General features: G+C 41.6%; 1 protein-coding gene and 1 long non-coding RNA gene across 8 annotated transcripts in view; one reads left to right on the forward strand and one right to left on the reverse strand.

Annotated features, from left to right (window-relative positions):
• Positions 1–22,076, forward strand: part of SHROOM3 (shroom family member 3) — a 350,091-nt gene that overhangs the window by 130,748 nt on the left and 197,267 nt on the right. For 3 of the 7 annotated variants that reach the window (XM_050790817.1, XM_050790816.1, XM_050790820.1), the window contains exon 1: positions 19,068–21,860. The exons of the other annotated variants lie outside the window; for them this stretch is intronic. The gene's annotated coding sequence lies outside the window, so the exon portion shown is untranslated. Of the gene's footprint in view, positions 1–19,067; positions 21,861–22,076 lie in introns of those variants that run through there. 7 annotated transcript variants of the gene reach the window in all.
• LOC126954879 (uncharacterized) overlaps positions 1–22,076 on the reverse strand; it is a 32,779-nt gene that overhangs the window by 7,118 nt on the left and 3,585 nt on the right. The window contains exon 2 of the long non-coding RNA XR_007725744.1: positions 18,753–19,111. This is a non-coding gene — a long non-coding RNA (uncharacterized LOC126954879). The remainder of the gene's footprint in view (positions 1–18,752; positions 19,112–22,076) is intronic.

The following is a 22,076-nucleotide window of genomic DNA, read 5'->3' on the forward strand; positions in this document are numbered from 1 at the left end:
ACCCTCTATACCCAACCACTAAAGAGTGACACTCAAGGCTGGGTACAGCGGCTCACGCCTGTAATTCCAGCACTTTGGGAGGCCAAGACTGGCAGATTATGAGGTCAGGAGTTCGAGACCAGTCTGGCCAACATAGTGAAACCCTGTCTCTACTAAAGATACAAAAAATTAGCCGGGTATGGTGGGTGCCTGTAGTCCCAGCTACTCGGGAGGCTGAGGCAGGAGAATCACTTGAACCTGGGAGGCAGAGGTTGCAGTGAGCTGAGATTGCACCACTGCACTCTAGTCTGGGCAATAGAGCGAGACTCCGTCTCAAAAAAAAAAAAAAAAAAAGAATGGCACTCAAATATCTGTCTGAGCCTTTAGGATATGAGGTCTGAGTTCTGAGATCACATAAAAGTTGGGGTGGAATCTTTCCCCCCAATTTTAAATTTGGATGCATCAGCTAGAACAAGTAAGTTTGGATGATTCCCATTTAGAAGATGAACCAAATATTTGGAACTCTGAATCCTTAAATCAAAATGGCTTAAAGCTACTGCTTCTTAAATTGGGCTATACATTGGAATTACAAAGGGAGTTTTAAAACAGCAATAACAACAACAAACTAATTCCTGACTCCTACCTCCAGAAATTCTAATTTATTTTATTTTACTTTATTTTTTGAGATGAGATCTTACTTGTTGCCCAGGCTGGAGTGCAGTGGCAAGAACAGAGCCTCGACCTTCTGGGATCAAGAGATCCTCCCACTTCAGCCTCCGGAGTAGCTGGGACTGCAGGTGCACACCACCACACCCAGATAATTCTTTTAAATTTTTTTGTAGATGGAGTCTCGCTTTGTTGCCCAGACTGGTCTCAAATGATTCTCCCACCTTGGACCTCCCAAAGTGTTGGGATTACAGGTGTGAACCACCAAGCCCAGCCTCAGAGATTCTAATTTAATAGATGTGGGGGTGTGGCCCTGTATTGGAAACTTTAAAAGCTCCTCAAGAAAAGGGCTGGGTACAGTAATGCCTGTAATCCCAGCACTTTGGAAGGCCAAGGCAGGAGGATCCCTTGAGCCCATGTCTGCCTCAAAACCAGCCTGGTCAACATGGCAAGACCCTGTCTCTACAAAAATTAGCTGGGCATGGTAGTGCGTGCCTGTAGTCCCAGCTACTCAAGAGGCTGAGACAGGAGGACTGCTTGAGCCAGGAGATTGAAGCTGCAGTGAGCCGTGATTGGGCCACTGCACTCCAGCCTGGGCAGCAGAGCAAAACCCTGTCTCAAAAACAAACAAACAAACAAACAAAAAATGGATGGTTGCATCTGTACTGAAAATGTACAGCTTTTTTTCTTATCATATTCCCTAAACAATGCAACAGTGATTTACATAGCATTTACATTGTATTAGGTATGATAAGTAATCCAGAGATGATTTAAAGTATACAGGAGGATGTATATAGGTTATATGCAAATATGACATCATTTTATACAAGGGACTTAAGCATCCATGGATTTTGATACCTATGAGGGGGTCCTGGAACCAATTCCCCCATGAATACAGAGCTACAACTGTATTCATTTATGTCATCAGCCCCCTATGTTTCAAAAACCACACTTTGCATAGCGTTAGCGTAAATCTCCCATTTCTTGAGAATAAGGGGTAGAGAAATGGTTTCCATAAAGGATTGTTAAATACCACCCCCTCCACATATCCTTAATGGAAAATCAGATCTTCAAAGGTCCTGGCAAGCTGCGTCCTGTTCTGTTTTTCTGTTTTATTTAATTTAACTGCTCTAAGATCACAAGTGTCCTATGAAGGTCCTGGAGAAGAATCTTAAAGTATAGGTTTGCGGGTTACTGAGAGCAGTAAGCAGGCTCTTAGCCTTCATTAGGCAAAGGGAAACACCTGGCTCCATCTGACTTGCGATGAACTGTGGGTTCTTTTTCTTTTGATCGTTGTTTATTAAGATGGCTACCTCAAATATGTATTTGTTACCACCTGTCTCCTCATGGTTCTGTTGCTTCAGGCATCTTCGCACGTGGCAGTGCTAAAGAGCCTCGCTAGTCTTTGGCAAAATTATATCTCTAAGACTAGCATCTTTGTGCTTTTGCCAGTAGCTAAAATGTTTGTCTAATTGTATTACCTAGTCTAGAGGCCTGTGCCGCTGTCTGTAGACTAGCTGCCAGATTACTTAGTACAGTTTGTCAGTGCATTTGAAAAATGCAATTTTTCTACTCCCCTCTTATTCTGCTGTCAAACTTGAGTCTGATGCTGTGTTTGCTTAGTGGGTGGGATGTGTAAAATTATAATGTGGGGACGGTTGCTTGGTTAGTGTGTTTATTGTTTATGTAGGAAGGTTGCTATGTTGTTTTCATGAAGACTGTGATGCTAAGGAGCATTTTTAAAAGATTCTTTGGGGGCTGGGTGCGGTGGCTCACACTTGTAATTCCAGCACTTTGGGAGACCGAGGTGGGTAGGTCATTTGAGGTCAGGAGTTCGAGACTAGCCTGGCCAACATGGTGAAACCCCCTCTCTACTAAAAATACAAAAATTAGCCAGGCATGGTGGTGGGTGCCTGTAGTCCCAGCTACTTGGGAGGCTGAGGCAAGAGACTCGCTTGAATCCGGGAGGCAGAGGTTACAGTGAGCCATGATCCTGCCACTGTACTCCAGTCTAGGCAACAGAGTGAGACTCCATCTCAAAAAAGTAAATAAGTAACACAAAAGATTCTCTGGAGTCTTTCTTTAAAGGTGTGTCTTAGGGATGAGCCACTATTACTTTTTCATTGTAAATAAATAGGGGCCCACAAGCCCTGGACACCTAAAACAATCTTTCATGGAATTTTCTCGGGAGACATTTTATATGTCCTTCACCCTCGTAACTTAAAGAAGCAAATAATTAAGAGACCCATTGTTTTTTACTGCTGGTTACATGGTACTGAAGGATTTTGGGTTTTTTTTTAACTAAATTAAAAATTTCCTCAATTATCCCCTTTGACTTGCTCCCTCACTTCCTTCAGGTATTTGCTCAAATGTTAGCATCCCCTGCACAGCCCATTTTAAATCTCAGTCCCCTTTCTCCTGTATCCTCACACCCTCCTAATCTTTATTTTTTACCTGTCTCTCTCTCACACACACTAGAATATAGGTTCTTCGATGGCAGGGATTTTGTTCGGTGTGGTATCCCCAGTGCTTGGAATGGTTCCTGGCACACAAACGTGCTCACTGAATGTTGGTGAGCCAGCTCCGAGCCAGGCTGCCTGACATCGCCTCTCAGCTTTACAACATCTACTATTGAGGGCCCTTGGACAAGTTAATTGCCCTCTGCCATTGTTTCATGACTTGTAAAGTGGGGATAGTAACAGTTTCCCCTTCATGGGTATAATAAATTGCTGTCTAAATCTTGGCTGTTTTTAATTACATCATCCAACAGGGTTAGTTATTTTTCCTGCATTAAGAGCTGCTGGACAGGCAGTCTGCATTTATTTTCCCTCCTATTCCCTATGGAATATGATCAATAGTTTCATCACCTAACTGACCACACTTTTCCCCTGTATCCCCTACCAAAGAAGGATCATATTCGAAGTTTGTTTTTCCCTCTGTGAAATGAGATCGATCTGATTTCCTCCCGCCTTAATGCTCCTGTGTCTCTTCTTAGTAAGGTAGCCTGTCCCCAGCCCTTGTTCGGGAGTGAGGTCCCCAGGAGCCTGGCTTCAGGGGTGCTTCTTGTAGCAGGACCCACCCTTCTCTGTGTCCTCAGCTTCCTCAAGTCTCACTGGAATAGGCACTCTTTGCAGTCACCTTGTTATTTGGAGGTTTGGATTTGTTTCTAATACTCCCACCTCCTACCCCTCAGGGGGCAGTGCTGTGCAGTGGTTAGGAACACTGGCTTTGAATCTGATAGAACTTGATTTACAACCCTGACCGTTCTGTGAGATCTTGGCCAACGACTTCACCTCTCACTTTTTTTGTCTGGGAAGTAAAAACAACCATCCACACTTCATATGGAGGTTGTAGCTATAAAGACAACCTGTGTATAGAAAAAAACTCAGCCTTAGGTTTGACACACTGTTATCAATCATTTCATTCATAAGTTCAACCATAGTTATTGAGCAGGTGCTGGCACCAGTTCTCAACAAATATGTGCTAAATGGAGGCATTTCTATTTTTCACTAAGTGGCTTTTTCATACTGTTAGTTGTTTTATGGAGTAAAAGAGCAGATCCAGCCAAGGAGGGTTTGGGGCTTATGTTTCTCACCAGTGAAAGTTAAACTAAAATTAGACCGAAATCCACTTTGTCAGAGGGGAGAGAAAAGCAATGGGAAAAGGTGACTTGCTAATAACAATGGATATAAAACTTTAGCATGGGGTGGATGGGTGAGAGGTCACTGGCAAAGCTTCTCTCCTGACCTCCAGAGAGGTCATTTTGGAGAAACTGCTGCCTGCTTTATGAAGGTCAAAGCACCCAGAAATGAAAGGACTTAGCCTTAGGTCACAGGTCTAGTAAACCGCGGAATGAGGAAGAGAAGTCAGGCTTTCTAGCACCAGCCAAGCCTGCTCTCTCAGGGCTTACATGAATATGTAAAACTCCAAAAGCCAGAGCTCCTTTTTGCTTTAATCTTATGATATTTTCTCTCTTACTGATGGCAGGAAACGGATAATTTGAGATGTTCATGTTTTGTTGAATGATTCTCCCTTATCTCTCTGGTACATCTTTCCAGTTTTCCTAGCTTCTTCCTACAACAGTTGTTTTTCTTTCCTCAAAGTGTGGACTTCAGACAACTTGCATCAAAACGGCTGTGGTGTCTATTTAACTTGCAAATCCTTTGTACTTCTTCCTACATAAGACTGTCTTGAGGGGGGCCCGCCTTTTAACATAGATGCCAAGTGATTCTAACACCCACTGAAACTTGCAGTCTCTAGCCCTAAGGGAGTGGATAGGCTCTTCTCTGGCAGGGTGAGGTCAACCCCATGAATCTTCCCTGTCTCATTGGCCCATGTAAGAGACAAAAGGATGAGATCAGTGTCCATTTGAGCAACTCCATGGTTATTCTTGAAAGTCTCTAGCATCGTGCCTTTTCTTGGCCTTGATACATAGGTAAAGTTCAAAATTCAAATTTTCCACTTCAAATAAAGTTTGGGGATGGTTTTTATTTCTGTGAACTTCAGAAACATTTTAGAACACAACCCAAATGCTCAGAAATGTTAACACACACACACATGCACACACACACACACACACACACCAGTACTTCTCAGCCTGCCACCTTTCCAAGGGCAGAGCAACCTGCAGCAGTTTCTAAAAATAGGCCTTTCTGCTACAGGTCACTAAACAGGAATGGCCTCCATGTCACTCTGTTTACAGTTTCACATCTGACACCTTCATAACAATAGTGCTGACTTGATGAGGCATGAGGACCAACATCAGTCTGTGGGAATTCCTGAAAAAATGCAACCTGGGGCTGTGGCTGGTGTGCATTCGGTGGCATCCCCACCAAATCCAGCCGTGTTTGGATTCAAGGCCCTTTCAATATTTGCTTCACGATTCCTCGTCACCTTTCCATCACTGTCTCAAAGTCAGGGGCAGAAGTCAAAAACTCGGAGTCACTCCACAAGATAGCAATGAATAGAAACATGAGCTCATGTTCAGGAATTTAAGACTCACTGTGTTTTCTTTTGTTTTGTTTAAACTGTCTTGCATTTCTCCTCTTTGCAAACTTGTGGGTTACAAAGCATCATCTAGCTGCAAATTTAATTTTAGGATCTTTCAAGATAATGCTGACAAAAAGCAAACTTATCTTTGCTATTTTCAGGATAGCCCTGCAACAGTGAGAGGTCTTTTCCTTTTGTGTAATAATTCATGCACGTTCCCGTCCCAGTCCCTAAGTGAGCAGACTACGTGGGTGGTATTAGAATTACAATTTCTTGGGATTAACATTCTAAAATTAAGAAATGGGGTAAAAGAATGGGGGCACTTGACATTAAATATACATGAGGTGATTGGACTGGATCACTGGGCATTCACATTCATAGGATTCCTAGTAAGTTCTGAAGAAGTGGACCTATTGGTATCAATTCAGGATCCTACTTACAGGAAACAATTTTGATTTGCAAACTTAGCCTGCTATCTTTAAATAAATAATTCTAGTAAGCTCTCAAAATGTTAGCTTTGGGTGTCTATGCATTTTCATTCTTTGATTTTTTTCTCACAACCCCAGTAATAGGGATTATTACTACTATATTTTACAGATGAGGAGATAGACTTGCAAGAGGGCAGTCTTCTCAAGGGGATACATATATAAATGTGGATTTAAACTCCAGTCTATCTGATGCAAAAGCCCAAACTTTTATGTCAGTAAAAACTAGTTCAGATGAGCTGGTTTTCACTGATTGCTGAAATCCCTGAACCAATATGTGTTCTTCAGCCTCTGGGAGAACAGGAGTTGGGCTTAGCCAATGCTTTTATTTGTTTTGCTTTAAAGAAAGCACACACTGGGGCCTTTTGTTTTCCCAGTAGTGTTGATTCACATTCCCTAAATAAATTAACCTTCCCGTCTTGTCTCACTCATTTGACATTAGCAAGTTTACATGCCAATAAAAATAGAAATGGGAGAAACAATACTGCAAGAAGAGAGAAGTGACAGAGGCTTTAGAGTGCACCAAGACATGAACACAAGCTCATCATTTTCTACACTCCTTTCAAAACAAAACAAAGCAAAACCCCACAGCTTGATTCCAATCACAGTTTGTCCTGTGATTTTATAAGTGGTTGAAATGCCTGATTAATATTGAAATGTTGGAACATTCATTATTTTGTAAGAGAATAGTTGAGACTTCCAATAAGATTTTATCATTTCTCTTCCAAATAGTGGAAGCTTGATAACTGATGGTGAGATTCTGTACTAGTCTTACTAGTACTTATTCACAGATCTAGAAGTCTCTGTGTCCATTGTGGGATGGGTTCTGTGTGGGTCAAATATAGCTTCTGAAGAAGTTGAGATTTGTCTTTGTGCTCTGCTATTAACCGCACCCTAATGAAGCACTCAGGCTACTCCCATCTTCTCTCTGCTTCCTCCATACTGCGCCCCCCCAGCCCAATCTCCCTAAAATCTTTCCTTCCTGAGAATTGTTTCTCCACATCTGCCTCTTTCCTGGCTCCTCATCCAAACTTGCCTTTGCATTTCTTACTCCCTCGGAGCCTTGCTCGGAGATGATTTGCTAATCTTTGACATGGCTAAGCATAGTAAATGTCCTTTGAGAACAATACAATCTTACACTAACATACGATGGGAATAATAAAGCTACTATTCATATTTTAAAAGGCAATTTTGCAGGTTGTCAACATCTTACCATAAAAGAGTGAGTTCCCAGTGGTGTAATCTCAGTGACAAATTGGTTGGAGCTATGTATGTATAGATAGGTGGACCACTGTATACCGTGATAGGTGACAGGACCTCCAGGTCATGGGCAGAAAGTAATCTTAAAGGCTGACCTTGGCCACTGCAGCCTGCATGTTCTGGGACATCCTGAGATCTCCCTGTGTGACTGACACTTCCCCTGAGGACTCTTCCCAGTGCAGTCGGTAGGAAACCTTAGTGGTCAATGATGGTGGGCCAGAGAGGTGAGGGACAGAGGATACGTCAGATATCCTAATAGTATATATAGTTTAAAGGCTCATTTCATAATTTTGGAAGTTGTTTTCTAGGGATATTGTGATCATTCAAATGTAGATATCTGAATCTTGAATATACTGGAAAAAAAGTGATTGGCATGTTTCAGGGGCAGCTCTAGCAGTATAACAGTGTATGGGTTTGCCCCTTTATGGATTGTGGGTAGGAAGAGTTTTATTCTGAACTAGTGTTCTCTGCTACCCAACTGTTTACGAAATATGAACACAGGCTGGGCTCAGTGGCTCACGCCTGCAATCCCAGCGCTTTGGGAGGCCAAAGCAGGTGGATCACTTGAGGTCAGGAGTTCAAGACCAGCATGGTCAACATGGTTAAACCCTGTCTCTACTAAAAATACAAAAACTTAGCTGGGCATGGTGGCACACACCTGTAGTCCCAGCTGCTTGGGAGGCTGAGGCAGAAGAATTGCTTGAACCCAAGAGGAGAGGTTGCAGTAAGCTGAGATGGCACCACTGCACTCCAGCTTGGGTGACAGGAAGACACTGCCTCAAAAAAAAAAAAAGAAAAAGAAAAAAGAAAAGAAATATGAACACAAGCTTGAAACCCAATAAAATTGAGATTTAGATCTGTTACTTGCCCTGAACAGGCACAGCAAGGCCAGATTTAACACTTAATATAGATGTCCTGTTATATTTGAATTTCTGATAATGAATGAATTTATTTTAGTCAAAATAGGTACCCAGTTTTATCTACCAAATCTAGTCACAGGACAATATATATGTATAGAAAAAATGTAGGTTCCTTGTCTTCTTTAAAAACCCACTTCTGCTGGTTGGCAATAATAATAATAATAATAATAATTATTATTTTTTTTATTTTTATTCCTAGCCAAGTTAAAAGCTCACCTGGTCCAATCATTTGAATAGTCCCTTAAAGGGCTCAGTCTGAAATAAAATCCTCCCTTGCCCAGATGTCATCTTTTTTCTCCACTGCCCAACTGTCTTGCTAAACAGTGTCTGGGGGTTTGGAGCAGTGGTGAGTGCAGGTCTTTGGCACCATCTCCCCTGGTCCCTTGGCTCTGTCCATAGCCTTCCCAGCCACTGCTGGCCTCCAACGCTGAATCCTGCAGCTGGTAAATCCATGGTCAGCCATGGCCTGGGCAATGCCCCTGGGATTGCTGGCAACCCCCCACTTACAGATTCAGTCTCTGCTCAGCTCCCCTTAGCTTCAGACAACTTAGCATCTGCCAAACTCTCATCCCAGCAACTCCTGACCCAGGGCCCATCCCAGGATCATCTCACCCCACCATAGTTGCCTCCTTGCAAGTCTGCTGGTTGCTGTCTGATGTCTGAGAGTCTTCCTTCTGTCTGGACCTCTAGAGACCTTGAAATTGAGCCAGGCCAGACCTACTCCAGTGACCTTCTCCTAGGGTCTCTAATGGTGCAGTGGAGCCAAGGTTCCCTGAGCCCTTTGACATTCTCCTCACTTAGCTCACACACTTGCCCTCTCCTCCCTGAGGCTGGAAGAGAAATCAGAACTTGGTCCTCACAGCTTGACTTGCCACCATCTTTTCCCTCATTCCCACAAGTTGTTGAGATCTTGGAGGCTGGGTTTTCTCACTATTTCTCACTCTTCTCTGTGCTTGCCTACTTCTATAACTCCAAGCTTCTTGTCTTAGTTGGGAGGGGTATCTTCTTTGCACTATGGAAAAATTTTGACAATTAGAATCCTCTAGGCCTAACCCTGGATAGGTTACAATGGTTGTCAAAAGTGTGATCATGCCCAGGAACTTCTGGAAAATACAAATTCCCAGGCCTTACTCTAAGCCTAATGAATCGGGAACTCTGGAGTTTGAGCCTAGCAATCTGATTTACCAAGTCTTCCCCATGATTCTGATGCACCCTAAAGAACCATGGCATTAAATATTTCAGAAAATTTTCTCTCTCCCTGTCTACCAACCCCTCTCTTACCATTTTTCATGACTAAAGTCTTATTAGACAGACCGGATACTCCCTCTTAATCTAATTGATTGATTAGCTAGATAAACTCAAATCATTTTATGATTAAAAAAAGAAATTTATAGCCTTAAAAGCAAAGGAAATTCTGATATATGCTGCAACATGGATGAACCCTAAGGACATTATGCTGAGTGAAATAAGCCAGTCACAAAGACAAATACTATAAATGATTCCACTTGTATAAGGTACCCAGAGTAGTCAAATTCATACACACAAAATGTAGAATGGCAGTTGCCACAGGTTGGGGGAGGGGAGATTAGGGAGTTTTGTTGAGTAGGTACAGAGTTTCAGCTTTGCAAGATTAAAAGAGTTCTGGACTTTGGATATACAAAAATGGGAATACACGTAATGCCACTGAAGTATACCCTTAAAAAACGGGTATACCAGCAAACCAAATTCAACAGTACACCAACAAGATCATTTATCACAACCAAGTGGGATTTATCTCTGGGATGCAAGGATGGCTCAACATACACAAATCAATCAATACTATATATCATCTCAATAGAATGAAGAACAAAATCATATGATCATTTCAAGTGAAGCTGAAGAAGCATTTGATCCTTTCATGATAAACATCCCTTCATGATAAAAGTCCTTCAAAAAATGAGATATAGAAGGAACATACTTCAGCATAATAAAAGGCATAGATGACAGACCCACAACCAGTGTCATACTGAATGGGGAAAAAATGGAAAGCCTTTCCTCTAAGATCTGAAACACAACAAGGCTACCCACTTTCACTACTGGTATTCAACATAGTACTGGCAGTCCTAGCTAGAGCAATCAGAGAAGAGAAAGAAATAAAGGGCATCCAAATTGAAAAAGGAAGAAGGCAAATTATTCTTACTTGCAGATAATATGATCTTATATTTGGAAAAACCTAAAGACTCCACCAAAAACTAGTAGAACTGATAAACAAATTCAGTCATGTCACAGAATACAAAATTAACATACCAAAATCAGTAGCATTTCTATTAGGTTGGTGCAAAAGTGATTGCAGTGTTTGCCAATAAAAGTAATGACAAAAACTGCAGTTACTTTTACACCAGTTACTTTTGCATCAGCACTTTGGGAGGCTGATGAGGGTGGATCACTTGGGGTCAGGAGTTCGAGACCAGCCTGGCCAACATGACGAAACCCCATCTTTACCAAAAATATGAAAATTAGCCAGGTGTGGTAGTGGGCACCTGTAATCCCAGCTAGTTGGGAGACTGAGGCAGGAGAATTGCTTGAACCCGTGAGGCAGAGGTTGCAGTGAGCCGAGACTATACCACTGTACTCCAGCCTAGGCAACAGACTGAGACCCCCATCTCAAAAAAAAGATTAAAGACTTAAATCTAAGACCTCAAACTATGAAACTACTGAAAGAAAACACTGCGGAAACTCCAGGACACTGGAGTGGGAAAAGATTTCTTGAATAACACCCCACAAGCATAGACAACCAAAGCAAAATGGACAAATGGGATCACATCAAGTTAAAAAGCTTCTGCCCTGGGCGCAGTGGCTCACCCCTATAATCCCAGCACTTTGGGAGGCTGAGGTGGGTAGATCACCTGAGGCTGGGAGTTTGAGACCAGCCTCACCCACATGGAGAAACCTCATCTCTACTAAAAATACAAAACTAGCTGGGCATGGTGGGGCATGCCTGTAATCCCAGCTACTCGGGAGACTGAGGAAGGAGAATTGCTTGAATGTGGGAGGCGGAGGTTGCAGTGAGCCGAGATTGTGCCATTGCACTCCAGCCTGGGCAACAAGAGTGAAACTCTGTTTCAAAAATAAATAAATAAATAAAATAAAAAACTTCTGCACAGCAAAGGAAATAATCAACGAAATCAAGGAACAACCCACAGAATAGGAGAAAATATTTGCAAATGACCCATCTGACAAGGGATTAATAACCAGAATATATAAGGAGCTCAAACAACTCTATAGGAAAAAATCTAATAAGCCGATTTAAAAATGGGCAAAATATCTGAATAGACATTTCTCAAAAGAAGACATATAAATGGCAAACATATATGAAAACATGCTCAACATCACTGATCATTAGAGAAATGCATATCTAAACTACAATGAGATAGTATATCATCCCACCCGTTAAAATGACTTATATCCAAAAGACAGGCAGTAACAAATACTAGTGAGGATGTGGAGAAAAGGGAACCCTTGTACAGTGTTGGTAGGAATGCAAATTAGTACAACCACTATGGAGAACAGTTCAAGGTTTCTCAAAAACCTAAAAAGAAAGCTACCATATGATCCAAGAATGCAACTGTGGGGTATATACCCCAAAGAAAGGAAATCAGTACATCAAAGAGGTATCTGGACTCCTGTGTTTGTTGCAACATTCTTTACAATAGCTAAGATTTGGAAGCAACTTAAGTGTCCATCAACAGATGAATGGATAAAGAAAATGTGGTACTTACACACAATGGAATATTATTCAGCCATTAAAAAAATGAGATCCTGTCATTTGCAACAACATGGATCAAACTGGAGATCATTATGTTAAGTGAAATGAGCCAGGCACAGAGAGACAAACTTCACATATTCTCACTTGTTTGTGGGATCTGAAAATCAAAACGATGGAACTCATGGACATAGAGAGTAGAAGGATGGTTACAGAAGCTGGGAAGGGTAGTGGGAGGCTGGTGGGGAGGTAGGGATGGTTAACGCATACAAAAAGATAGGATGACTAAGACCTACTCTTCGATAGCACAACAAGGTGATTATAGTCCATAAAAATGTAATTGTGCATTTAAAAATAACTAAAATCATGTAACTGGATAGTTTGTAACGCAAAGGATGAAGGCTTGAGGAGATGGATACCCCATTCTTCATTGATGTGATTATTATGCATTGCCTGCCTGTATCAAAACATCTCATGTACCCCATAAAGGTATACACCTACTTTATAACCACAAAAATTAAACATTAAATGTTAAAATAAAAAATGGGTAAGATGGTAAATTTTGTTATAAATATTTTATCACAATTAAATTTTTAAAAATAAAAATAAAGGACTTTGGTGATTAAAGCAAAAATAAAACCTGAGTTAAAAACAGTTGAAGCCATAGGTATTAATTTGATGAATGGTGACATGACCAACTCAGCTGATTATCCATTGAATGTAATCCCAGAGGTTAGGGTTCAGAACTGAATACTGGAACAGATGCTCCTGGTAAACATGAGTATTTCACCAAACCTTAACTGAATTTCTAATCTACCTAAAGTATAAGAAGGAGCTGGTCAAATAGATCTGACTCTAGCATTCCAAAAGGGAAATTGGTGTCAGTGTGTCTGTTGAAATAAAAGATAATCTATACTTGAAATTTTTGCATATCACAGGCTAAAAAGCCCTCTGTGTAAATTAATTCCTAGTGGTCTATATCTTTCCACATTAAAAATATTGGCAAATCAGCTTCTCCCCATGCACCAAAGGGATGAGGTGCTGGAGAGGGTCTGATTGTTTACTGTTTACTGTGTACTGTTGTCAACAGTACATTGGTTAACTAGGAATTTTTCTAAGTCCCTTCATTGCCCTGTTCTTCCAATCATTTGGCATCAGGTGAATAGTTCCAGCCTCCCCAGAGGCAGCAATAAAGGACAGGGACTGGAATTGGCAGATGGTGAGGCTTTAGAACAATACCTCCACCTCCTATTTTATTTGCCTACCCAATAAAATCATATTCTTTAAAATAACAATTCATGTTTCTCAATCTTGTTAAAGGATGAATTAAAGAATCTTTAGAAAAATGCTCCAGTCTAGGTAAAATCTGAACTTATTATGCATAGCACAGCTTCAAGACAAGTCCCCTATAACTCCTTCACAATCCAGTTGCCAACATTTAGCCCCTCTTATAAGAAAATCTACAGCCACCACTGTTCTAATTCTATTGCCGTGCTTCATACATTTTCTGAGAGGGAGAAGAATCTTTAAACATCAAATTCTGCCACCTTTCTCAAAACTATATTCATATAAGACAATGTTTCCATAAGCCCCAGGAAATTGGTTTAGGTAAATAAAGGTAGATAATACCTATGTTAATAAAAGATGGTGATATATTTTCTCCCTCTTCTTTTTACTGTGTTCATTAAGTTTTTTTTAAGTACCTAGGTAATGTCATCTTTTAATAACCCACACCTCCACCAATCCTTATAATGTAAATCATTCAGAATTTAGATTCTAAATTAAATAAGGTTTATTATGCTCCTGGTTAAGAAAAGAAGTTTATCATTGTGGAAGAGCTAAGAAAACACACCCCTAATTTTATGGGGAGGCTATGTAGTGCAATGGAAAGGTACTTGAACTTTGGAGTAGCCCTGCCTTTGAATCTGGACTTTTCACTTATTGGCTGTGTGAATCTAGCCTCATAACTTATTACAGGCTCAGTTTCCTTTAGCTATACAGTTGGAAGAAACTTTATCTAAATTTGTATCTCAGGGGGTTTTGTGATACTTACATGAGATCCTCTATGCAGAGTGACAAGCAGGTACTTGGCATATGGTAACTGCACAAGAGATGGTGGTTATCAGACAGAACAGGTGTGTGAAGGCAGTAATCACCAGAGCTCTCGGCTAACTTTGTGAACTGCATGGGGTTGTTGAGTTTACCATCACTCTTTTTGGTTGTACCTTATTTATTTGAACACAGTTTTATTTCTTTCAGACCTGATGCAACTCTATCTGTTATCAGTTTCTCATAATTAAGATTTGAACGAGACAACAACAGGCAAAGCTCATTTATGATGTAGACCCAAGGTGGGCTGGAAAGTCTGGAATTAGCTGGAAAGGTCTTGATGGAACCTTTTGTGGGTGTTAGAAATGTTCTATATCATTTTTACCCTTTACATAGATTAGTACACTTTATCCATTCTGTGTATGTTACACTTTAATAAAAATTTTTAAATGATTTCATAAGGATCACAAGACCTACCCATACCAAATCCACCATTAAAGCAAGTTGATTTTATTTTTAACAAGTCTCACTGAATTTAATAAAGTTTTTTGTGAGAATTAAAAAATGACATCTGGCTGGGCATGGTGGCTCACGCCTGTAATCCCAGCAATTTGGCAGTTTGAGACCAGCCCTGGCTACATAATGAGACCCTGACTTTACAAAAAATTTTTAAAAATTAAAAAAAAAATTAGCTGGGTGTGGTGGTGCTTGCCTGTGGTCCCAGCTACTCAGGAAGTTGGGGTGGCAGGATTGCTTCAGCCCGGGAGGTCAAGGCTGCATGAGTCGTGGTCATGCCACTGCACTCCAGTTGGGCAACAGAGTGTCTCAAAAAGTAAATAAATAAACACACTTACACAAGTACTTGATCTACAGATGTTTGTTTAATCCACATTAAAAATCTGGAAGTTTTGCATAATCTGGATTTCTGGCTTGTGGAGAAGTCAGACGATCTGGCAGCAGTGAGCTGGAGCTGCACGCACCCACGTCTAATGAGGTATTCTCTTTCCAGTTTGCCTTGGGGCTCCACTGTTTCCTGTGATCCTACACCTGTTGCTTTGCTCATTTACTCCACCTGCCTGGTCTAGTCAGCATTTGAGTTTGCCAGCCTGGTAGCGCTGACACTGGTGGGCCAGTTATCTTCTTCATCTCCAGCCAACTGACAAAGCTGTCTTTTCCAATGGAGAACTGGTTGATGATTTTTAATCCTAAACCGGGGGAGGGAATCATTGTGTCTTCCTCTCTTTGATCTCTCCAGTCCGTGGCAAGCACTCATGAAATGCTTGTTGAGTGAATGAAAAACCCTGCATCCTGTGCTGACTACTTGTTTGTACATATCTCCTGTCACATTTCTTTTCATGGCAAATGGGTCTGTTAGTCCCACTGTGATTCAAACCATCCTTTTCTACTATAGCACAAGATGCAGAGTTATGAAAGTGAAAGGAAAAATGTTCTCCTCACTGTCAGTTTAAATCATGATTTGAAGCAGGTTTTATTATACCAAATTATCATCAGGCTAATTGCTTGACAACCTCTCTCATTACTGCTGGCTGGCGCCATTCAACTGATCCCCTCTGCTGATATCTGGCTGGGGAAGGTGTGGCATATCCTCACTAAGGAGAATTCTGCTACCCGGAAAAATACCCAAAGCTGCTAAGCATCATACATGCCGTCTATGTCCCATTCCGAAGTTGCAGTAAATCCAATATGTGCAGTAGTGTTTAAGAGCATATGACTTGAAATCAGGTTACCTGGCTTCAAATCCTGTTACTACCACTTGTTAATTTTGTGACCTTGGGCAAGTTTTTTTTTGTTTTGTTTTGTTTGTTTTTTTTGAGATGGAGTTTCACTCTTGTTGCCCAGGCTGGAGTGCAATGGTGTGGTCTTGGCTCACTGCACCCTCTGCCTCAGCCTCCCGAGTAGCTGGGAATACAGGCATGTGCCACCACACCTGGCTAATTTTGTATTTTTAGTAGAGATGGGGTTTCTCCATGTTGGTCAGGCTGGTCTCAAACACCGACCTCAGGTGATCTGCCAGCCTCGGCCTCCCAAAGTGCTGGGATTACAGGCATGAGCCACTGCGCCTGGCCGATCTTGGGCAAGTTTTTAATCTCTCTGTGCTTGAGATTCTCCACCTGGGAAATGGCGATAATAATAGTACCTCCCTTGTGGGGTGGTTGAGAGAGTTAAAATATGTAAAGTACTTAGTATCCTGCCTGATGCCTAGTAAACATTACATATGTACTCTACTAAGTACATATGTAATTATATAAATGTAACTGATACGTGCTTCTACCTTTCCACCTTATTTATTCTTTATATTAGCTGTGTAATTGTCCCAGAGATTGAAATGAATCATTAATAATGCTATAGTTTGTGTTCCACAATGCTTTTTCTCCAAGAGGTTTTTTTCATTCCTAAGAATGAATTGTGAACCCAAATGTAACTCCTTTACCTCCTATTCTTAGCACTAAATGGTAACTTGGTTTTCACTGTCTGGGATGTTGGGACTTTGAAGGGATGATTGAGTTCAATGCCTTTAATTGCTACTTTCTGGCCAGTAACATTCTTGTGAAGAAATACCTTGGTTTCCCCAAAGAATTAAAGAATATGGAAAGAGAGAAATAAGAACAGGGGGATATGATTACTTTAGGCCAGCAGAATAGAAGCAGAATTAAATTGAAAAAATGTGTTGATTCTCATCTGTAATGCCAGTCATTTTCATTTGTGTGCCTTTTTTATATCATAAGTGGTTTATGTCCTACAGTTATTATACCGGACAGGTATTGTATAATACTACTTTGGACTTAACTGACATCTTTTATGATACTAAGAAGCCTGGAGCCATTATCTCATCAAACTTGTTAAAGTTAGGGTGTCATCAGACTGGGATAAAAAATGATTGCCTGAGTGCAAAATGAGCATTGGGCTCAGCTGCTGTGTGTCTGCTTCCCTTACAGCGTTTTCAAGGATCTGACTCTTTCAGACATACTTGGAGTTCAACAAATACAATTTCCCAGGAAATTAAATGAAAATGGGCTAGAAGGGAGAAACTGAGCTTATTGAGTTTCTATCTAGGCTCACTGCCCAGTTTTCTTTCAGCCTGAAACCTGTATGTGGGAATTTGCAGAGTTGGGCTAAACTAATCGTGAACCCCACAAAAGTTCATTTACTGTCTAACACATCATCATCATCTTGGACCTGGTCTCTACCCTCGCCATTGAGATTTATTCTACAATCCCTCTTCCTTCTAAAGATGCAGTGTGACTTCCAAAAGTTAGATGTACAGGACACCTGTTCTACCTGAATCTTTTGCATATTTTGTAAAGCTGATTTATTAAGCACCTAATAAATGCCAGCCATTGCTCTAGGTGTTTGGGACTCAGCCATGATAAAAATCAAACACCTCTGTCTCATAGAGTTGACATTCTTGTGAGTAGAAGCAATAAATAACAAACACAATACATATGTAAATGAAACAGTGTGTTAGAAGTTGGTGAGTGCTCTTGGAAAAGAAAACCAGACCAAGAGTTCAAGAGGCTGTTTCTATCTCCCCCATTCATAAATTTCCTAAGTTCCTCCTGGGAGTTTAAATGCCTGTGCCCTACAGGCACATTTAAACCTGCCTTACACAGAAAGTCAATCTACCTTACAACACCTAGAGAATAGTTTCACTGTTACGGACAGACACAGAAAAAAAAATCAAAATGAGCAAAGAAATCAGTCTTCATTATTTTGTGCAGCTTTCCCACCATGGAACTTCATCTCTAATCCCAAACAAGCACCTCGCAAGGACATGTGCAAATCATTAAGGAAAAATACCAGCAGAAATCTGGTGTTCAGAAATCAAGGCTATTCATCTTGGTCTGCAGTTCATCAAGAGAGTAACATAAAACTCTCCTGCCTTAGGCTTATAAAATGGTAATTAGGAGAAAACAGGATGTGCTTGAGTAGATGAGCTTTGAGAGAAAAAAATAAAAGCACCATATTCAAACACTCATCTAGTATATTCCTTTTTATCCTCTCTTCACCACAAATATTAAGACTAGGAAGACACTGAGTGATGTTCTGGACCAGGGGCCTCCTCCAAGGACGACGAACAGAGCCTTAGACAATAAGTAACGTGTTCAAGGTCACGTGCTAATCAGTGGCAGAGCCAGAAGGGAAAGCAAAGTCCCCTCCCTTCTGGTCCAGTGTACAGCAGGGTCTACAGCACTGCTTCCAGATTAGATCATCATTACTTCTTCCAACAAGAATGGCCTAACCCTCTGCAACTGATCGCCAAAGAATCTGGGAAGGGAGAAAGTGACAAGTCAAGATGTTTGTGAAAGCATTCCACATGAGGAACAGATGCGTTTGTTTTTGATCACAGCTGAGTCTGAATGCTCTCTAGAACTCAGATGTGGAGAAAGGAGGAAATACAAGATAGGGCTGTGGGCAGATCTTACTGGGCTGGGGGAGCAGCGTGGTGTGGACGGTCTTCCTTCTAAATGAGGGGAGCTGGTGCACATTCCAGTGTAAAGAACATCCAATGCACCAGAGTAGTCTGCACTGACTCAGGACGGCATAATCTCCAGACTTGAGGACCCCAGACCTCACCATCCTTCTGTCCACGAGTGGCCACCCAACCACCCAAGGGTGAAAGGTCATGCGCTATGCTCTCACCTCAGGTCATGATGAAGGTAGGAAGAGCGATCATCCAGCCCATACCACCACGACTGGGTAACACTGGAGTTCTTCCTGTAGACCAAGCACTATGCTAAGTGCTTTTTCATAGCATCACCTTCAGTCCTCACATCAGATAGGTACCCATTTCAGAGGATAGAAAACTGACGCTTGGAAAAGCTGAATAATTTGCCTGCAATCACAAAGCTGGTGAATTCAAAGCCTTTATCTCAGAGGGTGGTGGTTCAAAGCGTGGGCTCTGCAGTCAGATTGCTTGGGTGTGCATTCCAGATCTGCTGCTTGCTGGCTGTAAAATCTTCAACAAGTTACTTAATTTCTCGAAGCCTCAGTTTCCACATCTGTAAAGTTGGAGTAATAATTATAGTATTTACCTTATAGAATTGTGGTGATGATTAGAGAACGTAACATGGTAACTACTGACACGTAGTAACTACTAACTATAGGCCAACTGTAGGTTGGAACCACATGAAATTTCTGTTGTAGTGGACCAAAAATTATCAAATATTGGCAATTTGGCAATTTCATATCATTCAATCTAATATTATTAATAGGCATCCATTCTTTGTAAATAGCAATGCTTTCCTTATTCATCTCATAATTTGTGAAAGGACAGGTGATTTAATTGCTTTTAACTTTTACTTGTTTAATTTCCCTAAAGAGTGACATAGAGGCTGGGTGCGGTGGCTCGCACCTATAATCCTAGCACTTTAGGAAGCCCGGGCAGGCAGATCACCTGAGGTCAGGAGTTCAAAACCAGTCTAGCCAACATGGTGAAACTCCATTTCTACTTAAAAAAATACAAAAATTAGCCGGGCGTGGTGGCACATGCCTGTAATTCCAGCTACTTGGGAGGTGGAGGCAGGAGAATCTCTTGTATCCAGGAGGCAGAGGTTGCAGTGAGCTGAGATTGCGCCACTGCACTCCAGCCTGGCAACAGAGCAAGACTCCATCTCAAAAAAAAAAAAAAAAAGTCACACAGATTTCTTTTACTGTAACATAGCATCCATGAGGACTGTGTATGCAATATACATGGTTCCCGGAGCCAACAAAATGTTGAGGATGTTGTCACAGAAAATCTGGAGCAGAGGTAGATCTGAAGTGAGCTTAAATTGGACAGAACTGGACTATGAGGAAGTGACTGGTGACACGAATGAGTCCACTCCTGGCTCCTGTAAACTACTGGGAATGTTCTGCTGTTTTCGGAAATGGCGTTCCCATACTAGCCAACTGATTGTGATAAACAAACGTCAAACATGACCATTCATCATTCCGCATAGTAGAGATGAGGTCTGGTCCGCAGCAGGAGGTTATTAAATTTGACATATTCAAAATGAATTGCATGGCCTGGCTGCTCTTGAACTCTGGCTTGCTGGGAGTAGCCTATGATGGGAGGAAATTCCACTCTGTTGTGATGTTTTGGGGAAGTTGCGTGGTGGGGAGAGGAAAACATAAAGCTGGGATAAGAACTGTGCTTTCCTAAGAAAAAAGGAGGCTACTTTTGAACGAATGCATCTATGATGCCAGATCTAGTGGGAGGCTTCTCTTCTTTTGAAAGATGTTTCTGTACCCCACCCCATTCCTATCCCACATTTGCCTCAATTTCATTTCCTTATATTTCACATTATAGAGATATAAATATCTCTGCAACTCAAGTGGAACATTCTGGAGCGACAGACTTTCCAGTTAATACAGGAACAATCTTTCAATAAAATTAGTATCACCATTGAAATGCAATGATAACCTTGAGGATGCTTCAGACTTTCTCGGTGTCTGGAATGATTACTACTGCTTGTAGAAAATAATGCCACTGTGAGTTCAGAATTCTGTGTGTGTGGGGAGGGCGGCATGCTTTCTTTCTCTCTTCTTTCTATGCCTAAAAATTACCTGCAAATCTTGTTCCAATGCTTTCGCAAGGAAATTTAGAAATTGTCTGTGTATTCTATAATTTTTTTTCCCATCATGATGGCTCTAAGGAAAATACATTTACATACCCATAAACTCAGACACTCTTGGAGTCCCATTTTCTTTCTGTGTGTGCCTTTTCTCTCTCTCTCTTTGTGTCTATGGTTACTGTTAAGCTGACCCCTACAGTCTGGGGCAAATACCAAACTTGAATCAAGCACTACTTATCCATACAGCTGTGAAGGATTGCGGTTTCAGGGCCTCAGATGATAGATTTAAGTAAAGTCTCTAACTGGATGGAGTTTAGGAAACCTGTTATGATTTCATCTACAAAGGCAGGCTGCATCGCACCCCATTGTGCTGAATTCTAAGATGCAATGTGGTGTTGTTGTTTTGTCTTTTTATGAGCAGCATCTTTATTATAAATGATCTATTTTTATGTCTGTGATTTTTATAATACTGAATTTCATTGTTGAGAACAATGACTGTAGAAAGATCTTTCTTTATTGCTCCTGCCTCTTCTCCCAGCGTCTGCAAGAAACTGTTGCTTGCAAAAACCATAGCTAATTAAAAATTGAACTTAATTAGCGACAAAGAAACCCGACTGGCAAGGGCTGGGAGGAAGGGCAGATAAAGCTGCCGACGCTGTGTTCTTCTTTACCTTCGCTTTAATGGTCTTCACAGCACGTCGTGTTTCTGAGTCAGAGGACCCTAGAGCGACACTTGTTGGGGACGGGCAGGACACCACAGCCCGACAAGCAGCTCCTGCGAGTGGCGGCGGGAATGCACGCCGGAGCCGGAGTGCCAGCGCGGTGGAAACCGGTTCTCAGGTTCTGGCCTAGTGCACTTCCCCTTACATCAGCGGGCCTGCTCCTGTCAGGCAGGCGGCCGGCGATTGGCCGGGAGGAGGCAGTCATTCAAACTGCCTTTTGTGCTTGGCTAATCAGGGCAGCCCAGGTTACCAGCGGAGGTGCGTCTGTGGTGTCAGACACCTGTGTCTCAGCTCTGCCTTCCTCGGGCTGGCTCCTGCAGATCCTTCCTGGGCCAGAACCGTGCCTCTAGGCCACCTCCCCCAAGCCACCAAGCTCCCGAGGTGGGCCAGCCTTGGCCCAGTGTCACGCAAGACAGAAATGTCCAACAGATAACTGAGGACAATGAACCTGCCTGGGCATAGACTTCCTTAAGGTAAGTCCATTTTAAACCAGCGATTTCTCGATGACATTATTTCTCCGTCGATGTTGGCAGAAATGCCAGTATTGGGAAGATAAACTAAAGATAGCTAGGGAAGTTGTTCAAGTTAGGCCTTTATGATGAAATCACCAAGGTTTTGGGCTAACAGATATGCTGACAAAATAATATAAAAGAATAAATAAAGACGTACATGGGGAGGAGAGAGCTTGA

The sequence above is a fragment of the Macaca thibetana genome, chromosome 5 (genome assembly GCF_024542745.1).
Source record: "Macaca thibetana thibetana isolate TM-01 chromosome 5, ASM2454274v1, whole genome shotgun sequence".
In the NCBI taxonomy this organism is placed as follows: domain Eukaryota; kingdom Metazoa; phylum Chordata; class Mammalia; order Primates; family Cercopithecidae; genus Macaca; species Macaca thibetana.